This window comes from Suricata suricatta, chromosome 2, assembly GCF_006229205.1.
Source record: "Suricata suricatta isolate VVHF042 chromosome 2, meerkat_22Aug2017_6uvM2_HiC, whole genome shotgun sequence".
Taxonomy (NCBI): domain Eukaryota; kingdom Metazoa; phylum Chordata; class Mammalia; order Carnivora; family Herpestidae; genus Suricata; species Suricata suricatta.
The window spans coordinates 15,662,942-15,676,010 of NC_043701.1; the positions used below are offsets into that span (position 1 = coordinate 15,662,942).

A 13,069-nucleotide genomic window follows, 5' to 3' on the forward strand; every position below is an offset into this window, starting at 1 on the left:
AATATTGAAATTCATAATTGTACATCTCTTTGGGTATGTAGGTCTCTAATTGTGTGAACACTTATTAGTGTCAGTATACTTACAATCCTATTTATATACATTTTTTGTACGTATAGTAACACCAGTTAATCTGTAAGATACATGGAAACTTTGACCTAAGATTGCTTGAAAAGAGTGTAAAAATTCAACAGGCAGCAGCCACAAAATCATCTGGAAAGAACCAAAGATAGGAAGACAGCATGCCATAAAGTTAAAGCCATTTACTGGCCATGGCTATAGAAGTAGGAACTGCTGGCATCTAAGCAGAGGTGCAGAGAGGAAATGAATGGGACAGAAAGGTATAGGAGAAAAGACAAGCAGGCAGAATAAAAAAAAAAGAAAAACAAGAGATGAGGGCCACAAAGCACAGAGAAAGTTAAGTAATCACCAAAAGTAGGAAATAGAATTATGGATTTTCAAAGCATTCTAGTTCATTAGGCTTAAATCCTTTTTTAAAATGTTTATTTAGGGGCACCTGGGTGGCTCAGTCGGTTAAGCCTCTGGCTTCGGCTCAGGTCAGATCTCATGTTCGTGAGTTCGAACCCTGACAGCTAGCTCAGAGCCTGGAACCTGCTTCCGATTCTGTGTCTCCTTCTCTCTCTGCCCCTCCCCCCTCATGCTCTGCCTCTCTCTGTATCAAAAATAAATAAAACATTTAAAAAATAAATAAATAAAATGTTTATTTAGAGAGACAGAGTGAGCATGCATGCAGGGGAGGAGCAGAGAGAAAGAGAGAGAGAGAGAATGAAGAGAGAGAATGAATTCCAATCAGACTTCACACTTATAGCATGGAGCTTGATGCTGGGCTGGATCCCACCAACTGTAAATAATCATGACCTGATCTGAAATCAAGAGTCATATGCTCAACCGAGTGAGCCACCCAGGCACCTCTGAAATCCCTTCTTAATGCATCAGGACCATGAAGGAACGGCAGAAGGAATGCCTAAACAGCATAGCAGTCTCATGCCCATCAACGGATGCACACACTCAGTATCCTACAATCGGGTGGTCTTCCAGAGCTGCGCTGTATTGGTGTCTGTCCATCACACGTGTGCACATTTCTCAGGCCACACACTATACTTTCGATAAGTGACAGCTGCAACATATATTTGCGTCATCTCTCAATGACTACCCTGGAATTTTATATAGATTTATAAAAGATAGTAGCAGTGTGCACTAGTTAAACTCAGTTAAGTTCTAACATGTAGCCTCCACCGAAGATGTTCATGTATCTTTCTTGTAACCCATCAGTACCCATCACTCTTTTCTTCATTAGAGAACAATGCCTTGAATTCACTAACATAAGCCACTCTTAGAGGACTTTGGTACACATTTTATTGTTAAGTGTGAACTGTGAGATACAGCCAACTGTCCTCCCCTTTGCCCTCACACTGAAAATGAATCCTGTGCCATTCTGACCATAGTTTTTATCAGTCTTAGTATAACGTTCAAAAAATGACAAGGTACCTACTCTTTAGAACCAGCCATCAACTTCAGCTTTGGATTAACACGATTTCTGGCCCTTTGGTTTTCACCAAGCTGTTTCCCAGGAGGAGGAGAGGTTTTTGTAAGATGTTTCTGGTCTCCTCTTCAGGCTTGCAAAGTCTGTCCCCTTCCATTAGTTTCCTGCTGTTAGATTTGGGCTTGCTTTCTCTCCAAATGAAAACTCTACACCGACTGTGGAGGAAATACAGAACTGGTATTTGCGTAGAAACAATCCTGAGAAGGCACTATTCTCCTTCCTGCGTCTCCAGAGACGCTGTGGAGCCAGCACGGCTGTGCCTTCGCTCAGCAGGCTCCCGTTGACCCTCTAGATTGGCAGGCACATCCAAGCTCACTCAGGGGATGGTGTCTCTAGAAACGTGAACACTTACTTCATGTACACATCGCTTCACATAAACGTGTTCTTTTGAACACAACAAAATATGCTACTTGAAAAGCGTATTAAGGGAGTTTTATTGCAGGACTTTGGAGACGATCCCAACCGTGACAGTCTGAGATTGTAGTCTGTGTAGTCAGCCAGTCCTCACAAGCAGCAAGCTGGCCAAGGAGCAAGTGTGAAGCCATCCTGCGCCATCACTATGCTATTCGAAGGCCTAAGGCCCAAGGAGAAGACATGCGTGTGAAGCTTGATGGAGGAGTGCGTGTGACTGGGGAGGGGTCTGCTTTATCGCTTGGTCGCTCGTGCATCTCAGCCTTCTCTCCTGTTTTATTTTTGTCACTCTCATTCAGGCCCTCATTGCCTACTACGTGAGTTATCGCTGCGGCCTCTGATTACTTCCTCCCTTTCAGAGAAAGTGGGTGTCTTACCCATGATTTGCAGGGCCCTGTATGACCTGGCCTGCTGGCATCGTCTGGCCTCATCTCCACCTAGTTTGCTCCACCAACACTGGCCCCTCTGTCACTGTTCAAACATCCCAGGGCCCTCATGCCTCTGGGCTTTGCACTTGCTATTGATCCCTTTGCCTGGAAAGGTTTCCCCCCAGATATATGTATGACAAACTCCTACACTTCCTTCTGGTCTTTCTCGGAATGGATTTTCTTGTTGAGACCTTTTCGGGTCAAATTCCCTCTACTCTTGGTATTTCTCCTGTTCCTTCTTCTCTAATTTTTCTCTTAAGCACTTGTTTCTATCAACATGATGTATATATTTATGTACATTTTACTGTCTGTCTCTACTAGGATTCAGTAATCTTCATGAGATTAAAAACGTTTTTGTTCATAGTTTGTTCACTGCTGTATCCTCCCCATGCTCTGCACCTACTAGGTGCTTTGTATTTACTGATTGAGTTAATAAATTACCTAGCTCATTTCCTTTTGCCTTCCTTCTGCTTTCAGATAGTGCTACACAATGCCACCAGAGTAAATGATGACTTTTGGCCACATTAGTCTCAACAGTCCTGTCAGTGTTCCATTGCCTATTAGATGAAAATTTGTATTTCTCAGCCTAGATTTAAGAACTTGAGCAGTCTCTTCCTGGTTCACCTTTCGCGCCTGGTCTGTGGCACCTAACCGGGACTTCTATTTGGGAAGACTGGCCTACTTGCCGGCCCCAGTTTTGTCTGGTATGTGTCCTTCCTGCCCCCACAACCATTACCGAGGTACAGATTCCAGCCTGCAGGTACAGGTGGAATTACATGAGTGGCAGGAACACAGACTCTGTTCTCCCCGCACTGACATGAGACCTCCATCTTCTGCCTCGTAGCCTTCCCACCCAGTGTCCCCAAGGCTCCCAGAAGGCATCTCATTTGCAACTCAAAAAGTAGTACAGCTGTAATCACCACGAAGTCTCTGTGCTGTTTTCTCTCTCTGTGCAGAGGCCTTCTGTTCCTCAAACACCTGTAAGGTAGCTCCTGTTCTGGGGTTGCCTGTTGTGAGAATGCCTATGTCCTGCTGCACGTTTTGTCTCATAAATCCCAAGGCCACCAGTTCTCCAGACTGGGGCTGGGGTGGGGGCTTGAAAGGGAGAAAGCCCTTCACTGCAAATCCTTTTTTCCTCCCTCCCTTACTTCTAGAATGTCTACTGGGCTCCTACAGTGTTTAACTGGGGCCTCTTGGGAATAGTTCTCTGCCGTTTGTCTTACAGCCCCTCATGACACAGCTCCTCTGGCTTCTTAACACAGCCCGCGTCCCCGCTGCTCACCTCTGTGGACGCCCTACTCACCTGGTCCTCTGCCTGGGCACACACAAGCCTCCACACCCCAGCTTCCAGCCTGGCATCAAGAACTCAGGCCAGCAGACACCTGTGGGCCCAATGACTCTGCACCCCATCGGACATGCCAGAGCCGGTCTCCCTTCCTTTAGGAGACATCACTGTGTGCTACATCATGAGGTTTTGGCTTGCTCTCTTTTGGAGTGTCCTTAATTTCTGAAACGTATGGATCTTTTAAGGCCCCATTCAAGAATTTGCTTTTCTCTTAGGTCCTTTTTACTGACTCTGCCTCTGAGACCTTACCCTCCTCTAAGTGATGGCTTTCACTGTCTGATCTGTTCATTGAGCATTTAGCTATGTTTGGCCATCTCCGTTAATGACCTTTTTTTTCCTGAGTCCTTCCTGTCTCTTCAAGCGGCTTGCCAGTGTTTCCTAGGAAGGACAACAGCTCCTTCCCCTTCATTTCCTGCATGGCACGTACTATTGTCTTACCTTCATAGGCATGGTTAAAATTATTTATTGACTAAATGTTCATAAACATGCTTTAGAAAAGTCAGGGGTTAACAGACTGCTTCAGCCACATGGAACACTCATGTATGTAGGGCACCCCAGGCCATCGTGACTCCAGAGGACAAGCACATACAGGTTCAGGTGTACTTGAGCATAGCATTATCTTTGTGCACTCATTTACATGAGTCTTCGACCCAGCCTCCTGTTGTTCCTGCTCCTTTTCTTTCCAGTATTTGGAGGACTATCTGCGTTTAGGATCTAAGGTGTCTATGGGGAAGGGCAGCTATCTCAAAGATTCAGCCCTCACTGAGATCTTGTCTATCCAGAGGACACAGGGCACAGACCCATAGGACCTTGGCAAATGAAGGTCTTGACCTTCCAACCTGGGCCAACAGTCCTCATGCTGAGAGCTGGCCCCTTTACCACAAAGCGAGGTCTTCTTGCAGTAGAAGACCCTCCTTGTCAGCTTTGAGATGACCCTTGAGCCACAGGCTCCTCGAGACGTCTGGCGTTTTTACTCTTTGGTCCAGGATGTTTGAAATCTTGTCGTCATAGACTTACCGATGTAATGAGGAACCACAGTAGGGGTGCACTGGGACTTCAGCTGAGCCGTCCTCCTGATTTGTCCGAAATGTCCTGTATTCTGTTTGAGGAAAAGACGAGCCAGCCTGAGTGACCATGGAGGCTGTGCTTGGCTCTGAAATCATATTAACGGAACTTCCAGATAATGCCATTCTTTATTTTTCCTAATACCAATTTACAGATTGCATCCCAGACTCCCCAGAGAAGCATAACTTGCCAAGTATGCTTGTCATTTCTTCTAATTAGGTTTTTAAATAAATCAAAGAACTCTTGTTTTCATTTACCTTGGATTATATAGCGACAGTGTTCTTGTTCCTGTTGCCCTTAGAGGCATTCCCCACGGAAAGGACACCAAATTCCTGACTCTCCAGAAGCTTAGGAGCTCCTTCTCTTCTCTCTACTGAGCACTCTGTTCTCCCCCCCTTGGAGAGTAAATGGCCTTACCCAAGCCCTAAGTCTCTCCTGTTTCCCCCTGCCATCCAAGTGCCCCCATAGACTGAGCTCTATGTTTGAAAGGGAGCAAAAAAGGGAGGATACAACTCTTCTTGCCTTACTTTCTCTTTCTCTTTCCCTGATTTCTAGCCCTTCCTTGTTTCTATTCCTTTTGGCATGATTCTTTGGATCTGGGATAAGCAAAGGAGCTAAGTAATCACTGGGAAGGAGATAGCTAGGCTAGAGCTTGAGGCTAAGCCCATTAACCCAGCCCCCCATCTTCTTCTGGCTCTCTGTGCCCCATCGAGTCCTTTCTCCAGAGTGCCTTCTCTGCCCCCCTCCCTGCTCCCAGAATGATTGGGTTTCTGCATGGAGGACCCCTTCCCTGGCCATTCATCCTTTTATCACTGTGGCCTCACTGTAGGGGTGGAGCTAAAGGGAGCAGTGATTCCTTGCACTAGGTCTGTCTGGGAACTCTGTCTGGAGAGAGACGCTGCAAGCCCGAACTCTGGCCAACAGCAGTTCTGGTCTCTGAGCTCTCCTGAAACAGAGAGACCGTGACAGCCTTGGCAGGCCAGCGTTGAGGACTCTTGGGTGTTTCCTTCTACTTCTCCACTTCTGATCTCTGGCAGTTAAACCTGGGGATGTGCATGGGGCTGAGAGTAGAGGGGTGTATTCTTAAGATACAGCAGGAGAGGTAAGGTCAGCAGGCAGGTTAATATGCTCCATCTTCAGGGAGAAATAGGTTTGGACTATGTCTTATTGGGAAGGGGCACACCTAGCCTTGTTGTACATACTTCCTGGGGTCAAAGTTAGGGGTGACAGTTCAATTGCCTCAGCCATGAAGAAACCCCAGCCCTTTTATAAATAGGCCTGTACAACTGGGTCTTCCTTCCCGTCCCTTGCCTCCTCCCTCTTCCCTCTCTCTTCTCTCTTTTCTTTCTGTCAAACCATGTTAACTACCCAACATTCATTGCTACTTAGAGAAAAATCACATCTCCGGCTCAGAGGAAGAAGACATGGCTTTCTTGGTGATGCATATGGATCAGGGGCTTAGGACCAAAGGTGGTGGGTGTGTGGGATGGTGTGTTAGATTTTAAACCCTTTGTCGGGAGCAATTACATGTTTTCTCCCACTGCTTGCCTCGGATGCTTCTGCCCCAGGCCCAGCTCCAATGGTCTCGGGCTGTGATAACTTTACTTCTGTGCTTGACATGAGCTGAGGTTGGCTAAGGAGCTGTCACTGTTTTGAATGCTAAAGTGCTTGCAGTGTGGGGAACCATGTGAGGCCGAGTCAGAACTTAGAGGGTTTTGTCTTAGTGTCACTGTTAGTCTGCTAGTTGGATTGTGTCCACCACTGGGAAGTATGTTTGTGTTATTTAAATAGATGAACTACTGGGACCTCATCAAGATAAGATGCACTGCAAAGGAAACGATCAAAAAAACTAATAGGCAACTGACAGAATGGGAAAAGATAGTTGCAAATGGCATATTGGAGAAAGGGCTAGTATCCAAAATCTACAAGGAATTCACCAAACTCCACACCCGAAAAACGAGTAATCCAGTGAAGAAATGGGAAGAAGACATAAATAGACACTTCTCCAAAGAGGACATCCAGATGGCCAACAGGCGCATGAAACGATGCTCAGTGTCACTTATCATCAAAGAAATACAAATCAAAACCACACTGAGATACCACCTCCCACCAGTCAGAGTGGCTAAAATGAACAAATCAAGAGACTATAGATGCTGGCGAGGATGTGGAGAGATGGGCACCCTCCTACACTGTTGGTGGGAATGTAAACTGGTGCAGCCGCTCTGGAAAACAGTGTGGAGGTTCCTCAAAAAATTAACAATAGAACTCCCTTATGACCCAGTAATAGCACTGCTGGGGATCTACCCAAGGGACACAGAAATCCTGATGCATAGGGGCACATGTACCCCAAAAGCAGCACTTTCAACAATAGCCAAATCACGGAAATAGCCTACATGTCCATCACCTGATGGATGGATCAAGAAGATGTGGTATATATATATACAATGGAATACTACATGGCAATGAGAAAGAATGAAATCTGGCCATTCATAGCAAAGTGGATGGACCTCGAGGGAGTCGTGCTAAGCGAAGTACGTCAGGCAGAGAAGGACAGATACCATATGTTTGCACTCATAGGTCTAAAAGGAGAAACCTAACACAGGACCATGGGAAGGGGAAGGAGGGGAAGAGTTAGAGAGAGGGAGGGAGGAAGATCATGAGAGACTCTTAAATACTGAAAACAAACAGGGCTGAAGAGGGAGGAGGAAAGGGGAAGTGGGGTGATGGCCATGGACAGGGGGCACTTGTGGGGAAGAGCGCTGGGTGTTATATGAAAACCAACTTGGCAATAAACTATTACTAAAAAATAAATAAATAAATAGATGTTGGTCATGATGTGATTGGATATGGTTTGTATTATGTCCTATATTGTCTTAATTTTCACAGATGTTATGTGTGTACACACACACACACACACACACACACACACACACACACACAATTTACAACCTAATGGATTTCCTTTTAATACTAACACTGACAAAATCTGAAAACCGGTAGAGAGCACTGAAGTCACTTTACTTGATATTTAAAGCCTTGGCCTTTACATTCATTGAAGAGATTAGAATTTAAACATTTTTAAATTTTAATTTGCAAACATGTATGGAAGGACTTAATGACTTTTTAAAAGTTTGTTTATTTTGAGACAGACAGACAGAGAGAGAGAGAGAGAGAGACAGAGAGACAGAGAGAACGCACCTGTGCAAGAGTGGGGCAGGGGAAGCGACAGGGAGAAAGAGAGAATCCCAAGCAGGCTTCACCCTGGCAGCGCAGAGCCAGACAGGGGCTCGATCCCACCATCCGTGAGATCATGGCCTGAGCAGAAGTTAAGAGTCAGACACTCAGCCGGCTAAGCTGCCACCTAGATGCCCCCTAAGGACTTTCTTTTTCTTTTTTTTTTGACAACCTTTTCATAGTGAATGAAACATTGGTTTAAATGAGAGGGTTTTTTTTTTTTAAGGAAAAGTAAGTGCTTGCAGTCTAGATTCTGATATTATAACTTTACATTTAGTTTAAATCTCTCAAATAAAAACTAACATAACCAGGCACAAAAATTATTTCTGTTCTGAGCAATTTTTGCCTAGAAGCTTATTATCCAGCTACTTAGAATAACTTTGACCAATTGCAACACAGTCATTGACCAAGAAGTCAGCAGTCAAAATTTCTGATTCATTGGAACAATTTTTATTAGTTGAGGTACTAAAATCCATGTATATTTTATTACTATGGCAAAAGACCTTAGGTCATCATTCAGAATTTACTTAATTTTGCATATGATTATAAACCTTAATTACCTGATTTCTCAGATTATATACTATTTAGAAACTCTCATTTAAGAAATTGAGAGGAGGGCACTTGTGGGAATGAGCACTGGGTGTTTTATGGAAACCAACTTGACAATAAACTATAAAAAAAAATTGAGGACAACAAAAGATAAGCACGAAGGCACTGAAAGGATCTCTAGTCTGTTAGAAAAATGACCATTCTTTGTAGTAAAATGCACATTTTAGGATTCAAGGAACAGCAGATGTTGGTGAGGATGCAGAGAAAGAGGAGCCCTTTTGCACCGCTGGTGGGAATGCAAACTAGTGCAGCCACTCTGGAAAACAGTCTGGAGCTTCCTCAAAAAATTAAAAATAGAAACACCCTACGACCAGCAATTGCACAACTAGGTATTTACCCAAGCGATACAGGTGTGCTGTTTCGAAGGGGCACATGTTTATAGCAATGCTACCAACAATAGCCAAAGTATGGAAAGAGCCTAAATGTCCATTGACAGATGAATGAATACAGAAGATATAGGTGTGTGTGTATATCACATGCATACTTACAATGGAGTATTACTTGGCAATCAAAAAGAATGAACTCTTGCCATTTGCAACAACATAAATGGATCTAGAATGTATTATACTAAGCGAAATTAGTCAGAGAAAGACAAATAGCATATGACTTCACTCATGTGGAATTTAAGCTACAAAACAGATGAACATAAGGGAAGGGAAGCAAAAAGAATATATAAGAAAAACAGAGGGACAAAACATAAGAGACTCTTAAATACAGAGAGTGTTATCATTGCACTGTATACTAACTAACTTGAATGTAAATTAAAACACAAATAATATTTAAAAATGCATCGTGTTGTAGTGTTTATGAAGAAAGATTCAGATTATGGTCTGTATCTTCTGGATCGAAAGGCATGAAAGTATTTATTTTCCCGTGGTCCTTTAAAATTCACTATCGTTTCAATAAAATTGGTTTTATAACTAAAGCACTTAACTTCGTTATCATCTGGAGAATGTTACAGATTGAATCATTCATATAAATGATGTTGGTATATTTACATGCTATCCCAGGAAGCTGAGAGAGGACATGTCCTAACCTTGTTGGCAAACTCTTACTATTAGCCCACAGGATTATGACTTAAAACCCTGGTATGGGACAAGGAAAGGAAGAGTTATTCTGGCTTCACTGAGTGTGCTCGGGTCCCTCCGCCTGCTGGTGCTCTTGCTTCAACCCTCAGTGATCTCCTAGGAGCCTCTTAGAGTCCCTGGAGCTCTACAGGGGCAAAGCCAGATCAGAGCAGGAATGATTGGTAAGGAAGGAGGCTTCTCAGGCGTCTTGGAATCATACCCCATCAGTGAGTCCACTCCTACCGTGAGTGAAATTGCTGTGTTGGTCCGCAGCGTGATCTACCGCGGGTTCCGTGGACAGCGAGTAGACTGCACTCAACTCCGGTTTACTTAGTTAGCATCACTGCAGTGCTGATTAGCAGTAGGACTCAAGTGCCCCATGCATTTTCTGCAGGTGGTGCTGCATCAGTCATCTGTGCCAGGAGATCTGAGGGAAACAGGAGAGCTACACGAGTTTGCTTACAGGCAATCTGCTCGTGAACATGTGCAAACTAGAATTTTGTTACTGTTGCCTTGAGTGCTGCTGCTGCTGCTGCTGCTGCTTCTACTTGGTCACCCCCTTCCTCTCCCTCCTTGCTTTTTAGTAGTAGAGCTGAGACACTTTCCAGTAGCATAACTGGATGCCCGGCTTTCCCTTATCTTTTCGTATTTGAAAAGTCAATGGGGCGCCTGGGTGGCTCAGTCGGTTGAGTGTCCGGCTTCAGCTCAGGTCATGATCTTGCAGTTTGTGGGTTCGAGCCCCGCATCAGGCTCTGTGCTGACAGCTCAGAGCCTGGAGCCTGTCTTCAGATTCTGTGTCTCCCTCTCTCTCTCTGCCCCTCCCCTGCTCATGCTGTCTCTTTCTCTCAAAAATAAATAAAACACTAAAAAATTTTTTTAAATAATAAAGAAAAGTCAATGGATTGTCAAACTTATTTAATGTTCCAGACCGTGTTCTCTCCTCAGGCAGAGGAGAGCCATCTGCAAGCTGGTCCTGAACCCCCCACTCCGGCCGGGTGAGATGCAGGTCAGGTTGCCGTGGTCCTGCACAATTCTAGGCGCTGTGTGGGAGGCAGACCCCAGCGTGCAGACCCCACGCTGAGTGAGTGGAAGCCTCCGGGAGGCAGCAGGCTCTCGTGGCGTTCCTGATGTTGCCCCTTCCAGGGGGATGGTTTGCAGTCCCTTCTGGTCTTTGGTCACAGTCATACTTCACGTTTTTGGCTCTAAAGTGATTATCTGGGCAAGAGAACCCATGCAGCAGAGGAGGGCGGTTTGCCAGCTATCTGTACTAGCACCTTCCGCAAGAAAGACCAGGCCTTTCGCACTCGAATGCTTTGATTCACTGTTTTACAGATTAGCTTTGTTATAATAAGCTGCTTTCAGTGCTCAAACCCCACGGTTATTCACGCAGACCTACCTTCTCACCTGCGCTTTGCAGGGAGGCCTGAGCATTCCCAGCTCGGACTTCCAAGGCCCTGGCGGCATTAAGATTCTGCCTGTTCCTCTTTGACCCCACTGCTCATTATCTAGTGTTAGACAAAAGATACACCTCAGAAAGTATTTTTATTGTTCACTGAAACTGGCAGTGCCTGTAGGGAGGCCAAATCGTGTAAGGCTCACAGCTGTGTGAGCTCAGAGCTAGATTCCCCGGCTCTGCTGCGTCCTCAGTCCCAGACCTCAGGCACAGCCCTCATTGTGCCGGAGCTCCCTCATCTGTAAAATGGGAGTAAAAATATTACCTGTTTGTTAGGGTTGTGGACGTTGAATGAGTGAGTTCGTTTGTGAGTGCTTCTAAGAGTGCCTGACTCCTTACCAGTACTACATTCATGTACCTGCTGCTGCTGTTATTGTTACTGCGTGTTGTTACTGTCAGGTGTACGAGTTAGGTGTTCTTAATAGTTTCCCAAAGATTTGGGTGAAGACCCAAGTAGCTTAGTGTAGATTTGTGGCTGGTGTAGAAGCCTAAAGCGATTGGCCTCAACTCTTAGCAGTCAGGAAAGAAACCATATGAGAACAAACTCTCTCTTAATACAGAGAACAAATTGAGGGTTGATGGGTTGGGGGGAGGTGGGAGAGAGGGGTAAATGGGTGATGGGCATTGAGGAGGGCACTGGGGATGAGCACTGGGTGTTGTTTGTAAGTGAGGAATCATGGGAATCTACCCTCAAAACCAAGAGCACACTGTATACACTGTATGTTAGCCAACTTCACAATAAATTATATTAAAAAAAAAAAAAGAATGCCTATTTTGAACTTAGACCTAATTCTGGATGTTGGTCCTGCTGCTTAACTATTAGAGTAAAAATGTAACAAAACAAAAACCAAAACCAGAGACTACTAATGCCGGCACCGTTAGGTTGTAAATCTTAGAAATGACAGAATCAAGAGCCGGCTCCTATGCTCTGCTCCTTCTGTGTAGCAGCTGTTACATGTATCGTATTCTGAGGAGAACCTCTAGGATGCCCTGAATCACGAAGATATGGAGAGAGTAGGTGGGTCAAAAAGGACTACTGAAGTTTGCCCCAACGTCAAATGCTTAAGATGACGTTTTAAAATTGCTCATGTGCTTTATTTATGTATACTCTCTTTACAACCAGGGAACTCTTCAGAACAGACTGTTAATGTTTCGTCTTGTATTTTGAATTGAATGTTGTAGAAATCGGCCCTCAGGAGGAAGTGTGCGGTCTGCAAAATCGTTGTCCACACCGCCTGCATTGAACAGCTGGAAAAGGTGAGACACCGCCACCTGCTGTAAGGTCGGCTACATTGCAAGTATTTGGACTTCAAAGACTGGGTGTCCTTTCCTATCTCCAACTTTTTCAAAAGAGTGAGTGCCCTTTTAAAAAACTGGAAGACCAACATTATTACAGGATGAGTAATGGAAAAGCAGTTCTTGAGGTTAATTCGCTCTGTTGCTTCCCGAAGGATAACTTGGTATCATTTTATGATGTCTCTTGGGAGGAGGAACAGTAAGTTAGAGAGAAAAGCCCAGTATACGCTAATTTTCTTTACAATGACAAACATTATTCTTCACACACTGGCTATTCCACATTTCTCTTTAAGAAAAAGAAATCCATAAGCTCTTTAAAATGATTGTTTAGATTCGTCTGATGTTTGGCAGTTTCTTCTTCCTAAAGTGGCTGCAAGGAAGACAGCCAGACCAGAGGCCAGCCCCCTTCCCTTCTCGGGGCGGTGTTCTGCGTGCACAGCATGAATGTGCGGGTGGCCAGACGTGGCATCCCCGTGGTGTCCTGCCGCCAGAAGAAGAAGCTTCTGCAGAGTGCACTTTGCGGTCATTTACGGGAAAGGGAAGGCTCCAGTCATGGGTCCAACGCTGTCCTCTTCATGCCTCTCCTCCGTTGCCACGTGT

The 13,069-nt window shown here is 44.9% G+C and overlaps 1 protein-coding gene across 1 annotated transcript in view; it reads left to right on the top strand.

The window, feature by feature from the left end:
• The window catches only part of DGKI (diacylglycerol kinase iota), a 286,356-nt gene that overhangs the window by 25,240 nt on the left and 248,047 nt on the right, over positions 1 to 13,069 (top strand). The window contains exon 3 of the mRNA XM_029922877.1: positions 12,356 to 12,430. The gene's annotated coding sequence lies outside the window, so the exon portion shown is untranslated. The remainder of the gene's footprint in view (positions 1 to 12,355; positions 12,431 to 13,069) is intronic.